General features: G+C 41.2%; 1 protein-coding gene across 8 annotated transcripts in view; it reads left to right on the forward strand.

The window, feature by feature from the left end:
- The window catches only part of SGIP1 (SH3GL interacting endocytic adaptor 1), a 134907-nt gene that overhangs the window by 10576 nt on the left and 109114 nt on the right, over positions 1-15217 (forward strand). For 7 of the 8 annotated variants that reach the window (XM_083510491.1, XM_083510482.1, XM_083510490.1 and 4 more), the window contains 3 exons: positions 106-166; positions 1703-1733; positions 6254-6322. The gene's annotated coding sequence lies outside the window, so the exon portion shown is untranslated. The remainder of the gene's footprint in view (positions 1-105; positions 167-1702; positions 1734-6253; positions 6323-15217) is intronic. The other variant, XM_083510474.1, reaches the window with a different exon arrangement.

Below are 15217 nucleotides of genomic sequence, written 5' to 3' on the forward strand. Positions count from 1 at the left end.
CTCTCTCTCTCTCTCTGCAACATGTAATGAGATGGAGGTGTGTAAACTTGCTTCAGAGCTTACAGCATGTGTTTGGAACTATATTCTGTACTTTCTACCCAATAGAATTTTGCCTGTATTATCTTTGCTGCTGCATGGAACAATGCATGACTGAGACCTTGAATCTGTAAGTAAAGTATTTTAAACTTATTTAACAGTGTGTGGTCTGCTCTAGGGGCAGAAAGAGGTCAACTGTTATGCACCACTGAATGGGATAAAAATGGTTTAACAATCTATATCTCCAAGACTACATTGCTGCTTATTTTTGTGAGTTTAATATTCTGCTTCTGGAGCTTGCTGTGTGCTAGCCCCATGTTTTGAATCTAGGCACTCATCCATTTTCTTTTTGATGTTCACCTACACATGTGAGTCCATATATTAATTCCTTATACAGCAGTAGTCAATTCACAAGGTTGCAATGGGTGCATCACAGCCATAGTGCTGTGAATACTATACAGGTGCAGCTGAATACTATTCCAGTAGCAAGGACTGCTTGGAATGATGACCTGATCCTTTCCTTACTTCTCTGCTAACCCCACTCAGCTGCTGTATAATCAAAGCTGTGGCCTGATGGGAATTGTAGTCCAGCAGCACCTGGAAGCAAGAAGTTCCACACTTCCAACTTAAAGAACTAAGGGTTTAAATTAGAGTATTGAGAGCTTAAATTAGTATGCAGATGATGGGTGACCTCTCCTCTTTCAAAGGTGTATAGCACCTTGAAGATGTGCACAGATGGCAGCTGATGCAAGACTTGATGTCTGGTGCTTTATTTATTTAAATATTTTTTTTTAAAAAAATCTGCCCTTCAGCAAAATGATCAGCCATCTGTAGATGAAAAATCACAGTTAGAATAGATTAAGTCTGCAGTTTTAAGCACACTAACTAGGAAGTAAGCCCCATTGAATCCAGGGGGATTTACCTTTGAGTAAAGATGCATAAGATTGCACTTGAAATTAGACCTGCAGTGCATATGTTCAAACGTTGCATCTTCTACCATGGTTCTAATCAAATCAGCCAGATTTAGGAGATGTTCAACTGTGTTTTGAAATATGGTGCATGGAAAAAGCCACAAAGAAGGACATTGGTTTGCCCCTAAATTAAAACAAATCCTTTAAAATAAACAGCATTTGCTTCTTTCATATAACTATTGTAGCAAAAAAAAGCTATAATTATGATATGTACTGTCAAAAGCAAAAAAAAAAATAATTAGCAAAACAAAATCTAGATTTGTATTTTGCATCAGTTGAAATATTAGCTCAGGCTGACATATGCATTTGCATGCAGCAGCAAGCCTAACCATTAGATGTCAGTAGTGTGCACAGTACAAGACTGATATTTAGCTGCCAAATCACCAGCTCAGATAGTCACCATGATAAACACTTCATTTCCAGTTCCAAAGGGCAGTCATTAACCCTTTAATGATGTAAAATGTTCAAGGGCGTGGGGCTTTTGAGCTCTTAAACTTTCAGCAGTAGTTACAGATAGGTAGCCGTGTTGGTCTGCCATAGTCAAAATAAAAAAATTCCTTCCAGTAGCACCTTAAAGACCAACTAAGTTAGTTCTTGGTATGAGCTTTCGTGTGCATGCTCACTTCTTCAGATACCTTTCAGCAGTAGGTTACTGTAATGTTAAGGGAATCTGGTCTTTGTTTTATATGTTCCAGTTCACCAGAGTCTGGAGTAGTTCCAGTCCAGGTAATGTTACATGACAAACTACTTCTGAAAGTCTTCTCCATTTCAAAAGGGCTGTGTTGCATTTTGAATGGGAAGCTGGTTCAAGAGACATGGCCTAAAAAGCCCTCCAGCTACATGGAGCACGTTGTACAATTATTTGGATTCTAGCCAATGTCTGCGTCCATACAAGGAGAGAGATAAAGGAATTTACTACACTGTAAATTCACTCTTCTGTCTAGAGTGTAGCCTTTATATCTGAAATAGCACCACCTCTTGGTCCTCTAAATCAGGAGAGGTTATGAAAGCTCTGGATCGGTGTTTGAACGCAGTGGTGGCCAATAAACTGAATCCTGGGAAGACGGGAGGCGCTTTGCGTCATTCCCACGGGTTACTTCTGGGTTTTGGTGGTCGTGCATGTGCAGAAGCACTGAATCACAAGCCATGCGTACAGAGACGCGGGTTGCAAACACTGCAGGTTGTGAACGTGCGTCCTGCACGGATCACGTTCGCAACCCGAGCGTCCACTGTATGGCTATTCCTGGATAGGGATAGCCTGATCACTGTAGTCCATGTGTTGGTAACCTCGAGGCTGGATTACTGTAATGTGCTCTACGTGGGGCTGCCCTTGGTCTGGTTTGGAAACTCCTGCTGGTGGGGGCATCTGGTCAAGAACATGGGATGTCAAGGTTAAAACAGCTGCCTTGGCTGACCATCCACAGATGTGCCATGTTCAAGGTTCTTGCATTAATTTATAAACTCCTGAACAACTTAGGTCCAGGGTACCTCAGGGATCACCTGAACGCTTCCAACTAGATCACTGAGGTCATCTACTGGAGTATCTTCTCTTTTTTTTGCAAAAAAATTATTAGTTTTTACAATATCAACGACAAAGAAAAACACAAAACAAACAAAACATAACAAACATAAACCATACCCTTATTGAAAATAACAGTTATTTACTTTGTAAAACAACTCCCTCGTTTCCCCTTAGTTGATTTTCATTGCATATCCTTATAACGGTTTTCCAAATCCCAATTTTGATACCCTTTAAATTAAACATTAACATCTTTATTTTATCAGTTGACATAAATACAATCCTAAGCCCATTAAGTATCTGGACGCTATTTCCAGTTATTTTAGCTTAACAAATTTAGCTAAATAATCATTAAATTTCTTCCATTCTTCGTGGTATTCCTCCTCCTTCTGGTCGCGGACTCTTCCGGTTAGATCGGCTAGCTCCATAAAATCCATCATCTTCATCTGCCATTCTTCTACTGTTGGTAATTCTTGAGTTTTCCACTTTTTAGCTAACAAAATACGAGCCGCAGTTGTGGCATAGAAAAATAGATTAACATCTTTCTTGGGCAATTCCGAACCTGTTATTCCAAGAAGAAAGGCCTCTGGTTTCTTTATAAATGTATATTTCAACATTTTTTTCAATTCATTATAAATCTTTTCCCAGAAGTCTTTCACCTTGGGGCAGGTCCACCACATATGAAAGAATGTTCCTTCCTTTTCTTTACATTTCCAACATGTATTATCACAATTGTGATACATCTTTGCTAGTTTTACAGGAGTCAAATGCCATCTATACAGCATCTTCATAATATTTTCGTTTAACAAAGTACATGCGGTGAACTTAACCCCTTTCTTCCACAACCTTTCCCAGTCCTCAAACATTATATTATGTCCTAAATCTCTTGCCCAATCTATCATCACATCTACTGGAGTATCACTGACCATTCTATGAGTTGGTGCGGGTCATTTGACAACCACTTTTGTATCATTGGTCCATTCCTTATGGAATACTCTGTGAATAGAGATATGGGAAGGAAGCTTCAGTGCCAACTTTCAAATGCCTGCTGAAACCTTTTCTATTCCACCAGGCCTGAGCAGGCAATTAACAATACATCTTTCCTCAATGGTTAATTGATGTCTGTTTTTAACCTTTTTATATGTTTTTAATTGCATGCTTTATGTATCATTGCTGTAATCTGTTTTGATATTTTTTTATGATATAGTGGCATATAAATACTTTTATAAATGAATAAATAAAAGGCAAAGTCAATCTGCTAACTTTATAAAGGGTAAGGGCTCTCTACTTTCCCAGACTAGAACTGAAAGTGGTGGAAAACTCTTGCCCTGCTGGCTCAGCCTTAATTAACATGAGTATATAACTGAAGGGCAACTGGCAGTTAGTTCAAATTTCATTGTGGAAACTACTGTGCCTTTAACATTTGATAGAGCTTGTGTGCATTTAATGGTTGCATTGCCAACATAAATTAAGCAGGGAAAGCTTTCCATAACCAGAAGATCCATTGATGGGAAAAGCTATTACCTGCTGTTTTTTTGCTTTTCATAGTCAGATTTTTAAAATAATAATAATGCAGGAACACTGCCAGGAAAACTCTATAATGCATGAGCAAGAAAACACCAGTTTTAATATTTGCATTAAAATAGTATATCTGAATGCTGTGGATCTTAGTCTCACTTGTGCTTGAACTGGGTAGCTGTCTTTTCTAAACTAAATGGAAATGAGAAACTAATCTATTGAGCACAGCTATGCAAAGGTTGTGGACTGTGTGTAATAAGCTACCGTATTTTTTGCTCTATAAGACTCACCTTTTCCCTCCTAAAAAGTAAGGGGAAATGTGTGTGCGTCTTATGGAGCGAATGCAGGCTGCTCAGCTATCACAGAAGCCAGAACTGCAAGAGGGATTGCTGCTTTCACTGTGCAGCGATCCCTCTTGCTGTTCTGGCTTCTGAGTTTCAGAATATTTTTTTTCTTGTTTTCCTCCTCCAAAAACTAGGTGCGTCTTGTGGTCTGGTGCGTCTTATAGAGCGAAAAATACGGTACTTCAATTTCTTGTGTAGTCCTGACACTAACATACCTTCCTCCCACCAGCCAAGTAGCTCTGAATAGATTTTGGAGTGTGCCCTTTTGGTTAAATCAATATTACTAGATTAAGGATTTTAAAGAGAGCAACCACATTTTATGTTCTGTTGTGTGTGTTTTTTAGCTAACCATCTGTATTTCTGTCAGTCAGTGGCTGAGAAAAATTGGATGGGGTCCCAGTCCTTCTGGGTCATAGTCTTTTGCACTGGTATAGTTTCCTAGACCAGTGTTTCCCAACCGGTGTGCCGCGGCACACTACTGTGCCGTGAGACACCGGCTGGTGTGCCGTGGGAGGGAGGCGGGCGAGTCGGGCGGCGAGAGGCGGCGGCGGCGAGGATCCGCGTCGAGCCGGGGGCGGCTCCGCGGTGCTGGTGCCGAGCGGCGGGGCAGCGCGCGCAAAAGGGAGGAGCGCGAGACAGCGGAGGAGGAGCAGGCCGGCATGTCCGGGCAGCAGCAGCAACAGCAGCAGCAGCAACTCCCGGCGACGGCTCCTCCTCCGCCCGCTATCGCCGCCACCGCCACAACAGCCGCTGCCGCCGTCCCTCAATCCCTCGCTCTGCTGCCTCCTCCCACCCCGGCAAGGGGAAGGGAAAAAACTTTAACTTTTGTGCGTCCCTCCCGGCGTGACGCTGCACGCTGACGTCACGGGGCGGGGCTTTAATGGTGGTGTGCCGCGAGATTTTTTCCCGGTAAACAGGTGTGCCGTTGCCCAAAAACGCTTGGGAAACACTGTCCTAGACCACATGGGGAACCTGATGCCCTTCAGATGTTGCTGGATTGCAGCTCCCATCAGCCAAATGGCTGATGGCCAAGGCTGATGGGCATTGTAGTCCAACATCAGAAGGACATCAGGTTGGGGAACGCTGCATTAAAATGTGCCGTATAATGTATAGAACAGTAGTTTAAAATGTGGTTGCGAATAAATGAAGACATGTTTTCAATGCCTCTTTTGAGGGTATTTTGCATTTTTGTAATCAAATTTAGATGGGACAGGGCAACTCATAAAGGTTTCAGATACATTATTGGAAGGAAGTGTTGTTTTAAGCATGCCAAGCAATGCCTAAATATGAATGGACAATCTAAATACAGTTTCCAATGTGTCAGTCAGTATTTGCTGACTGTTTTAATAAAGCAAAATATGAGTGTGCCTAAGAAGACCTGCTGCAGGCAAGAACAGAGCTCATATGCCTTTAATTTGTGCAACCAGGGAATCCCACCAGGTGCAGCTGGTTATTAAATAGAGTGGTAAGGCAGAGAAAAGCTGCACCTTCAGCCACACAACTGTTCAAAGATTCAGGGAGCCGTGTCCTTGTGTCTAGTGGTATGCCTGAATTTTAAAGGAGTTCCTTCAAACAGTGTAAAGAAACCATCATTACAGATAATGCCTGCCCTTCGTAAAAACAGCTATGTCCCATCTCAGTTGGTGTGCTTTAGTTGAATGATCTTTGATAATGTGAAATACATTTCACAAGGTTTTGCGATGGCGCTATCTATATTAGTCATCCTGCTACTTTTTTGTGTGTACATATCAGTTAATTAAATCTGCATGCCTGAGAATCACAGATAGTGATACTGTGTTTAGTGAAAAGAAACTAGTTCTCATGAGTTCAGTTGCATTAGCTGATTCCTGTCCTTGTTTATTCAGGAGTAAATGGATTACCGTGGAATGGACTTGCTCCCAAAGAAGTACCAAGGATTGCAGCCTGATTTTCAGGTAAGCTTTATTAGTAGGGTTTGCTTATAAGTAAATTTGGTGACAGTAGCATCTTTGGTGAAATATGTAGGGAATGATTTGTGTGGAAGTTCTTTCAGTATATAGAGATGTGAAATCCCCTTACATTGAAGCTAGGCTTACAAATATCCCTGGTTTGAGCTTCAAACCAGCCCAAGCAGCTGGCCTCTAACTTACTATTTTCCTTGTAATTAGATGTAGTTTATTATTATTATTATTATTATTATTATTATTATTATTATTATTATTATTTATTTTATTTTACTGATAAAGTGCAAAAGTTGGGAAGCGCAGAAAATATTGGTGAGCTTTGGTTTCTTACATTGAAAAATCGAGGCGCTATGTACTAAGGAGGTGATACTGCCTCTCTTATCAGACTGTAGCAGACTGTTCTGTCAAAAAAGATCTGCCTCTTGGCAGTTGCCCATTTTAAAAAGCTCTGGATAAGGGGAAATATTAGCTGTCAGGTGAGTCCTAAGGATTCTGGAGAGTGCTGCTAGACAGTAATTCCTGCATGTGACTGGGAGAGACGATGCTTCCCCACCTGTGTGTTTAACTATATTAAGATGGCTTTGCAGACTGGATAAGCTATGCAAGGCAGGATAGTGGAAAATGATGTAACAGAGGGACAGAGATGTTATCCTCTGCATTTTGTTGTTTTTTTTAAGTGTAGCTCTGTAGCTTTGAATGGGGTTTTATTTCCTGTTTTGCCTTTGTTCTATCTCCATAGTATTATAGAAGTGTCTTTTCCCTGAGATAAATAAAATAATGTTTGTAGAAGTGCTTCCATGGAGGAGGAAAAGGCTGAATGGACACTGCATGTCACTTTAGTATGTCCAAAGATGGAAAGCCTTTCTGTAGAGCTGAAATGGCCATGGAAAGGAGTAATTTTGGTAAATCTACCCGTGGCTGACTTATGAAAAGCAAAGCAAAAGGGCTTGAATTTGGGGTTTTGTTTTGCCAGCCATATAGTTAGATCACTAGGGGTACCCTAAATGATGTAATGAAACACTTACCTCCTAAATTTATTTAAAGTAAATCAATCGTTTTAAGTATAAACTCGTTTTACATGGATTGAGCAGGAGTTGCTGGTTAAAGTATGTAAAATAGAGCAATTATTGCTAAATCCTGCTTCTTACTGAAATGGTAAGCCTATGTTTGGCTGCCCACACAACTCCGATGTATGTGAGGAGTGTGTCACATCCGAAACTTAAGTTCCTAAATAATGAAAGCTAGGTATTTGGGAGAAGAGTTATAACTTTGCTACTCTCCCTGACATGCTAGTTTTCTGTGTGAAGGAATTTTGTACTATATGGCTTTTGTACAGAGAGGAACTTTCAGTTCCATGAAGCCCCCACCTGCAATTTATAGTGGCACAGTTCAGGCATGTGTTTTCTATCTCTCCCAGAACTAGGCCCATATAAGAGACCATCTTAACAAATGCCATGGCTTTTGTTTATGGGTTTTTATTGGTTTATGGGGTTATATTTCTGTAAAAGTGGAAATACTGTATTGAGCTGTGTGTTTATAAAAAGGAGACCCGGGAAGTAAAATGCTGCCTTTGAATCCCTGTGTATGACCTGAACTGCTCTGTGTACCCAAAGGCGTAGGTTAATTGTCTCTACTTACACGGCAGGGCGGGGGGTATTAAGTGAGGCAGGTTGTGCTGTAGCTGATTAAATTTCTCCTTGAGTGTACACTGTACACCACTCTTACAAAACCTATAAATTTTGTATTGACAGACTGACTGTGAATTTATCTGTAGATCTCTAGTTTCTGGGCAACAAATGAAGAGGCAGCCAAAAGTTTCCTAGTTATTTATAGAAGCACCAAACTCAAAGCGAGTCACCAGCTAGGTACAAATTGGACTGAGATCCTGTACTTCTGGTTATGTAGAGTTTTTTGGCAGGATTCTTATGAATAGGAATGAAAATATCCACCTTCTGAAATTTCCCCTTCTACAGCACTATTAAAGGTACCAGAATCATGTCCTTCGATTATTTGCTATTACCTTTTGCTCAACTGAGTTTTGTGTAGGAGTCTCATGTAAAAGACTGTGGGTTTAAAGTTTCATAGTGTAGCCAATGACTTCAGAATGTGTTATTAAATAAATGCTCTCTTTTCCTTACCAGATTATAAAGAGTGGCGTGTACAGTGCCTAAAAGAATAAAGCTCTCTATTGCACAGGAGCCTAGGGCTTGCCGATCAGAACGTCGGCAATGGGGTAAGCTCCCGTTGCTTGGTCCCTGCTCCTGCCAACCTAGCAGTTCGAAAGCACATCAAAGTGCAAGTAGATAAATAGGTACTGCTCCGGCCAGGAAGGTAAACGGCGTTTCCGTGCGCTGCTCTGGTTCGTCAGAAGCGGCTTAGTCATGCTGGCCACATGACCCGGAAGCTGTCTGCGGACAAACGCCTGCTCCCTTGGCTAATAAAGCGAGATGAGTGCCGCAACCCCAGAGTCACTGGACTTAACAATCAGGCATCCCTTTATCTTTGCATGTTTAGATCAGACTGGCTAGACTCAGCAATGAGATTATCACTGAAGGAGGAAGAAGGGAGGATGACAGCACAAGTGGTAATAAGATTATGTAATTACACAGGCCTCTAATAACTGCCAAAAGAGTAGCCTGGGTTTTTAAAGGTGTTTTTTCCAGTTTGCAGCATCTATTCTTTGTAACCTTTCACAATATTTTCAGTAGAAAAAGAATCTCTTTCATTCAGGCTGCAATCTTCTACTCTTACATGTGAGTAAGATTCATTGAAGTCAATGGGACTTACTTCTGAGCATCTAATGAACAGGAAGCATTAAAACGGGGGTTGCCAATCTTTTTCGGATCAATGGACACCTTGAATTTTCAGAGTGCTGTAGGTGCCAGCAACAACATGGTTGTTAAGGGGGCAGGACATAGCACAAAATCAGACAGTACAGTTATGGTGAAGATAAGTTCCATTGAATTCAAGAGAACCAACTCCTAGGTTAGTACATCTAGGACTGCAGCCTAAGGATCCCATAGAGGCCAAGGCAGATGCCTCAAACCTAGAGCACACAATTCACTCTGAAGTGTCCCTGCACAAGACCCACTGAAATGAATAAGAGCTGTGCTAAGCCATATTTCCTACTCATTCTGCTTAGGCTTCTAAAAATAATTTCCTGGTGGATTGTGCCACTGGATTTTCCATGTAGGGAGCCAAAAATATCTTGCACAACCCTAACTTGGTAGCAGATTTTGGCTGCAATTTAGATCCAAAGTGTCTTACTGTGATTGAGTCAAAATATTGTCGAAAACCTCAGATGAGTTGCAGGGGAGTTTGTTTTTTTAAAAACCAAAATATAGAGAGCCTTGTGATCGTATATGCCTACCCCACACATGCACTTCACTTTATAAAATCAGGAGTGGTTTTAGCCTTCAATCAGTTCTGCAGGTGTTAATACTCAGAGTGTGAGTTGGTACATTTTTTTCACTTCACAATTGATTTTAAAGCAGGTTGCCTCTTCAGAAGAAAAATATGGCATGTAGCTTAAATTAGAATCTAATATCCATGTGGTCTGTGTGGAAGTCAATTAGTCTGCACTAATTGCTATACAGGGATGAACTACAGGCATTGTCAACTGGTATCTGTCAGATTTGATTTTCGTAGGCTCTTAAAAGAAAGCCCAGCATCCAACTTCTATGTTCATATATGAGAGCAATTAAAATGTACACACAGTGAAATACGAACTCTGTTTCAGACCCAGAATGCTTGAAAAGGTCAAACCCATCAAATACAAACACAAGTTAAATGGGCTTGCTCAGATAACTAGATTGAAGTTTTATTACCTTTCTTGTGTTCTATTGAAACACGTTTTAAATGGGCTGTACATATTTTATTGCAAAGAAAAATGATGTGTTTCGTTCTTTGACTAATCAACTGCTGTTGAGCTGTCAAGTCTGAATATTCATATATCCTGATAATTTTATAAAGTACAATAGTAAAGTTATTAGTTATATTTCTATCACCTTTAGAGACTTGCTATTGCCCCTTCTCAGCAGCTGCTACCGAGACTAGTCTGGCAGTTCGTGGTCATTCATTTAGCTGACACAAGCTAGGGACTGAAAGTCTCACCCATCTTCGCCACCACCCTTGTCTGGGATCAGCTGAAAGTATGGAGCTCAAGGATGAGAGGAAACTGATTAGTACATAACTCCTTTCTTATCTCAGCACAACATGTGGAGCAGTGTTGTCCACTTGGTAAATGCTCCAGCACTGTTCCCTTTATTGTGGCAAATTCCATTTGTAAACTACTTTGCAAACAAGGATGCAGCCTCAAAGTCAACCAAGACAAGTTATTCACCTCTCCCTATTTATTTTTAAAAAGTGAAATACAGTCATGGGGGAGTAGTAGATTTGGTTGGAGCAGCTGTGTGTAAGAGGGCCTAATCCTTTCCTCCAGGACCATTTTTCTGATCACACTCCCCAGCCACTTTCCTGTCCATGGTGTGGGAGTTATGGGGAAGCAAGGGCTAAGGCTGAGGAAGTGATTTGCCCAAGGCCAGCCAATGAGATCTGCCCTGTCCTCGCCAGAGTTCTCAGTGGCGCTCTGCATGTACTAATACAGCTTTGTATTATTTGCTTTTTTGAGATGGCAGGAGACAGTTGTTTACAGTGGAAGAAAGGTTGACATTTGCTATGGATCAGTTAAGTGGCCATAAAGCCATGCAGGCCAATATGTGAAACAAAAAATGTGTGGCTACCGTGTATTATTTCGATTTATGCTTTGTTATTTACTGTCACGGTATTCCATCTAGGGATGAAGCTGGCGGATTTAAGCTTTATTTAGCAAATCCCTTGCCATCAGAACCTAAAGCTCCTTGCGCTCGGCAAGCACTGTCCAGAAGGCACCTTGTCTAGCAAGGCATATGGGGCATGCTACTTGGAGCTAATAGCTAGGAACCAAGGAATACAGCTGCTCCAGCAGGACCTTGTCTTGTGTAATAAAGCATGACTTCACTTTTGGCTATGACTAATTCATCTTATTTTTAATGTTTCTGCATGGAAACTGAGGCTGTTCTTAATTTCTGAATGTAGGTTGCAAAAACAAAACCTTCCTTAAAGGTTCAGATTAAAATCCAAGGGATTTCACTAAGCTGCCTCTTCACATGTCAGGACTGTTTAAATTGCTGTGAAAATCCTGATTTGTTCATGACAGTTGATAGCCGTAAGAATTGCCATTGCTCAGTGGTTGAGCACATCCAAGATTTCTGCCCTGCTTTTTTCTAGATAGAGTAGTAATCAGTGTGATTCACCAAAGTCCAAAAGGGGAACAACAGATAAAAATGGGAGTTGAAATATTCTAAAGTAAATGAAGCAGTATGTAAAAGTAGCAGTTCTCAGTAAAAGCCATTTATGGAGCACAATACCCTGGAAATCCATGCAAGAATACTTTTCACTGCCCGTTTGAAAGTGAGCAGTGTTGGTAGGATCACCAGTTACATATTGCCAAAGAAGAAGAAGAAGAAGAAGAAGAAGAAGAAGAAGAAGAAGAAGAAGAAGAAGAAGAAGAAGATCTTTATAAAAATTCCATGTGCTAATATATATTTACGTATGTAATATATGCTATAGATAGATAGATACAGGTTTAGAAATGATTACTATAATTTAAATAGAAATACAATAAACAGAAATACAATTCCTTTTTTGTTTATTTATGTAGTGAGTAGATTCATAACATGCCCATCATTGCAGTGTATCTCAACATGGGGTACAACACATGACTGTGACCAGGTGAACTGTTTGCCTGCTATTTATGTGCTGTTTCAACACACAGAACAAGTGCCAATACTTTTCAGCCATCCCACCATGGCACCAGAAATGCGCACACACTTACTAATTTTTATGAAACAGTTTAATCAATGGAACAGTGCCCATATGTTTTTCAGACATTATTGGAAGATAAAGAGAGCATGCTATGGGGCAGGGAAACTTTTCTTTAAAAGTTGCTGTGTGAACACAGTAATGGTGCAAAACTGAAATGGGCCACTGTGAGACCTTGGATCTTCTCTGACTACCTTGGATTGTCTCTGACTAATGGTCAAACTAGACTAGACACTATTCACACAGGTAACAATTGTGTGAATGGTGTCTAGAGATAGGTATGAGGTAGAATCCAAATAAGGATTCTGGAATGAGATGGGTCTAAGGCAGTGGTCAGCTTTGCTCCTAGTGTATTCCTCATCCAGATCTACACCTCCCACACCAACGCTTTACCTTTTAAGAGCTATTCATGCAATGTCTGAGCAATGTCTTGCCACATTTGTCCCGAGAGAATCTTGGATAAACTCTCTGGCGACCTGGAGCTTCTCTTAGGGATTTTTTTTTAAAAAAATGTTTCTGATATATTTCCATGACCTGTTACCAGCAAGGCATTGGATGGCCTTAAGCAAATCCCAGTCAATTCCAAGTCTTTATGTCCAGTCTGGTAGTAACAATATTGTATGTGTAGAACTGTCTATCTCCCTTTGTTTCTCCAAAGCAAGAATAAATTAGCTGGTACCAAGACCCTAGCCTACTGTGAGTTTAGGCAAGGGTGTTCTTTTGGCTTTAAATCTCTTGGAAATGTAATCTAACCCTGGTCTCCAATTTTCAAAATTAAAGCATAAGAGAGTTTCTAGCCCACCCTTTATAATATGATTCCAGGGTGGGTTCAAGTAGAATAAAACAATGCAGCCCAATGTTATAGAAGCAGGCACAAATACAGCATCTTTTTGAGAAATGGTCAGGGAGTCATGATCTCAGCTCCTCATTTGCAGTGGGAATGGTGGAATTTCCAACCCCCTCCCCTGAAAAACCCTGGACAAACATGCCAAAAGAAGAACAGTACTGGCACTAGCTGTGCCCCTGGGACAGCCTACACCAAGCTGGTACCGTACCCTCCAGAAGTTGTGGGTAACAACTACCACCAGCCCCAGCCAACTTAGTGAAAGCTCCCTTAGAGGGAGGGCATTCTGCAGGCTGTTCATTTCGCGAATGAGCAAGTCATCCAGATAAAGCAGGAGCCAAAGGCTGCAAAAGTTGGCATGAGTGGCCTCCTTCATTTGTAAGAAGGGATACTCCGCAGCTCTCTGCTGGAGAGAGGTGGCTATCCATTCTGCTTAGAAGTCAATCCATTATGATGCTTTCTTTTCCCTTCGTCAGAGATAGGAAGTCCAAAAGTGGGATACCGCTGATGAGAACTTTGTTTTAAAATTCTAATACTATTCTGTGAGGTGGCTTACTTTGCTTAAAATGGCAGATAATTATCTCAGGAATTGCTGAGGCTGTTAAGGTAAGCTGAGGACCCACTGAGAATCTTGACTGTTTCTTTCATTTTGAGAATCTGCTGTTGACGGCCCCTTCCAAACGCTGGGTAGTGTGTCTTAAATAAACTGCTGCACTCTCTTTTTAAAGCTAAAGTTGATATAATAAAACACCAGTGTTCATGGGCATTGCTATAACTTTCAGAAATGATAGCTTCTAACTAATGTGTTCAGCTCCCTTCTTTGTTCTTGCTATGCTAAAGAGAATTTATTGCACTATTACCCAGCAAGGGAGACAAGTTGGTGGGTTTTATATATTGCAAGGAATATAAATTTTTGTAGATGACACAGTGGAATTTTATTTATTTACAGATTATTAGGTTATACTTCATCCATTGAAAACAATATAGTAATGTAATCATTGATTTCAGTATGTCTACTCTGAGTATGACTTAATTGGTTATCACCTACTGTGTGTATTTCAGAAGTGCATTATATTGTTTAAAAATATTAATGTTGATGTGTAACCTACCCACCCCAATACTTGTTGCTTTTTCCTTATCTCCCTCTGTATCTGTGTTGGTGTGTCTGTGTAGAATATTCCTCCATTGCTTTACTAATTTTCAGGAACCTTCCAATATCTTTTCTATTACTTAATAGAAAACGCCTCAGCCCTCCATGCAGAATTTTGTGAGGCTTACCTGTAGTTGCCATTATATGATGAATTTAACCATAGTTGGCTTTTATGTGGAAATGGATTTTGGACATATATGAAAGCATCCAGGATTTTGAAGAATTCTTGTTCAGCCCATTTTTGTCTCTCAGAATATAATTAGGTGTGTAAGGAAAGAAGAAATACAATTACCGTATTTTTCGTCTTATAGGGCGCACCGGCCCATAGGACGCACTTCGTTTTTTTGGGGGGGGGAATGAATTTTAAAAAATTATCCCCCCCCCAGCCGCGGGGCTGGGGCGGGGGAAGCCCGAGCTTCCCCCGACCCCAGCCCCCAGAACAGGCTGCCGCCTGCAAGCCTTGCGCACCCGGCAGCAACTCCCGCCGGGCGCGCAAGGCTTGTGGACACCTGCGCGAAGCACGGGGCGCCCTCCGGAGGGCGCCCCGTGCTTCTAGGCTGCAGGCTTTAACTTCCTTCCACAAGGCCTGTAAGACAGAGCTATTCCACCTGGCTTTCAATTTGAACTTAGCCTGATCTTTTATTCCTCTTCCTTCCCTCCCCCTCCCCTTTCTATGAATATTACCCACCTGCGATCCCACAGCTAATTCTCCCCTGGTCTATTCGCTGGCCCAAATAGGATTAATTTAGCCAGCTAGCCCTGGTGATCATCTAATGTTTATTGGATGGATTTCCCCCTAAATTGATTTTTGAATTCTGAATTTATTGTTATTCACGTTTTATACTGTATTTTATGCTGTTTTTTTGTTGCATCAATTAAGTATTTTAAATTTGTTGTTAGCCACCCTGAGCCCGCGGGGCTCTCCCAGGGCTAGCGGACTGCTTGCGCGCACGCAGAAGCTTGGGGCGCGCTGAGCTCGGCACGCCCCAAGCTTCTGGTGTAGCGCAGGGGTCCGCTAGCTCTGGGAGAG

Source organism: Podarcis liolepis, assembly GCF_965112155.1.
Source record: "Podarcis liolepis genome assembly, chromosome: 6".
NCBI classification, from domain to species: Eukaryota; Metazoa; Chordata; class Lepidosauria; order Squamata; family Lacertidae; genus Podarcis; species Podarcis liolepis.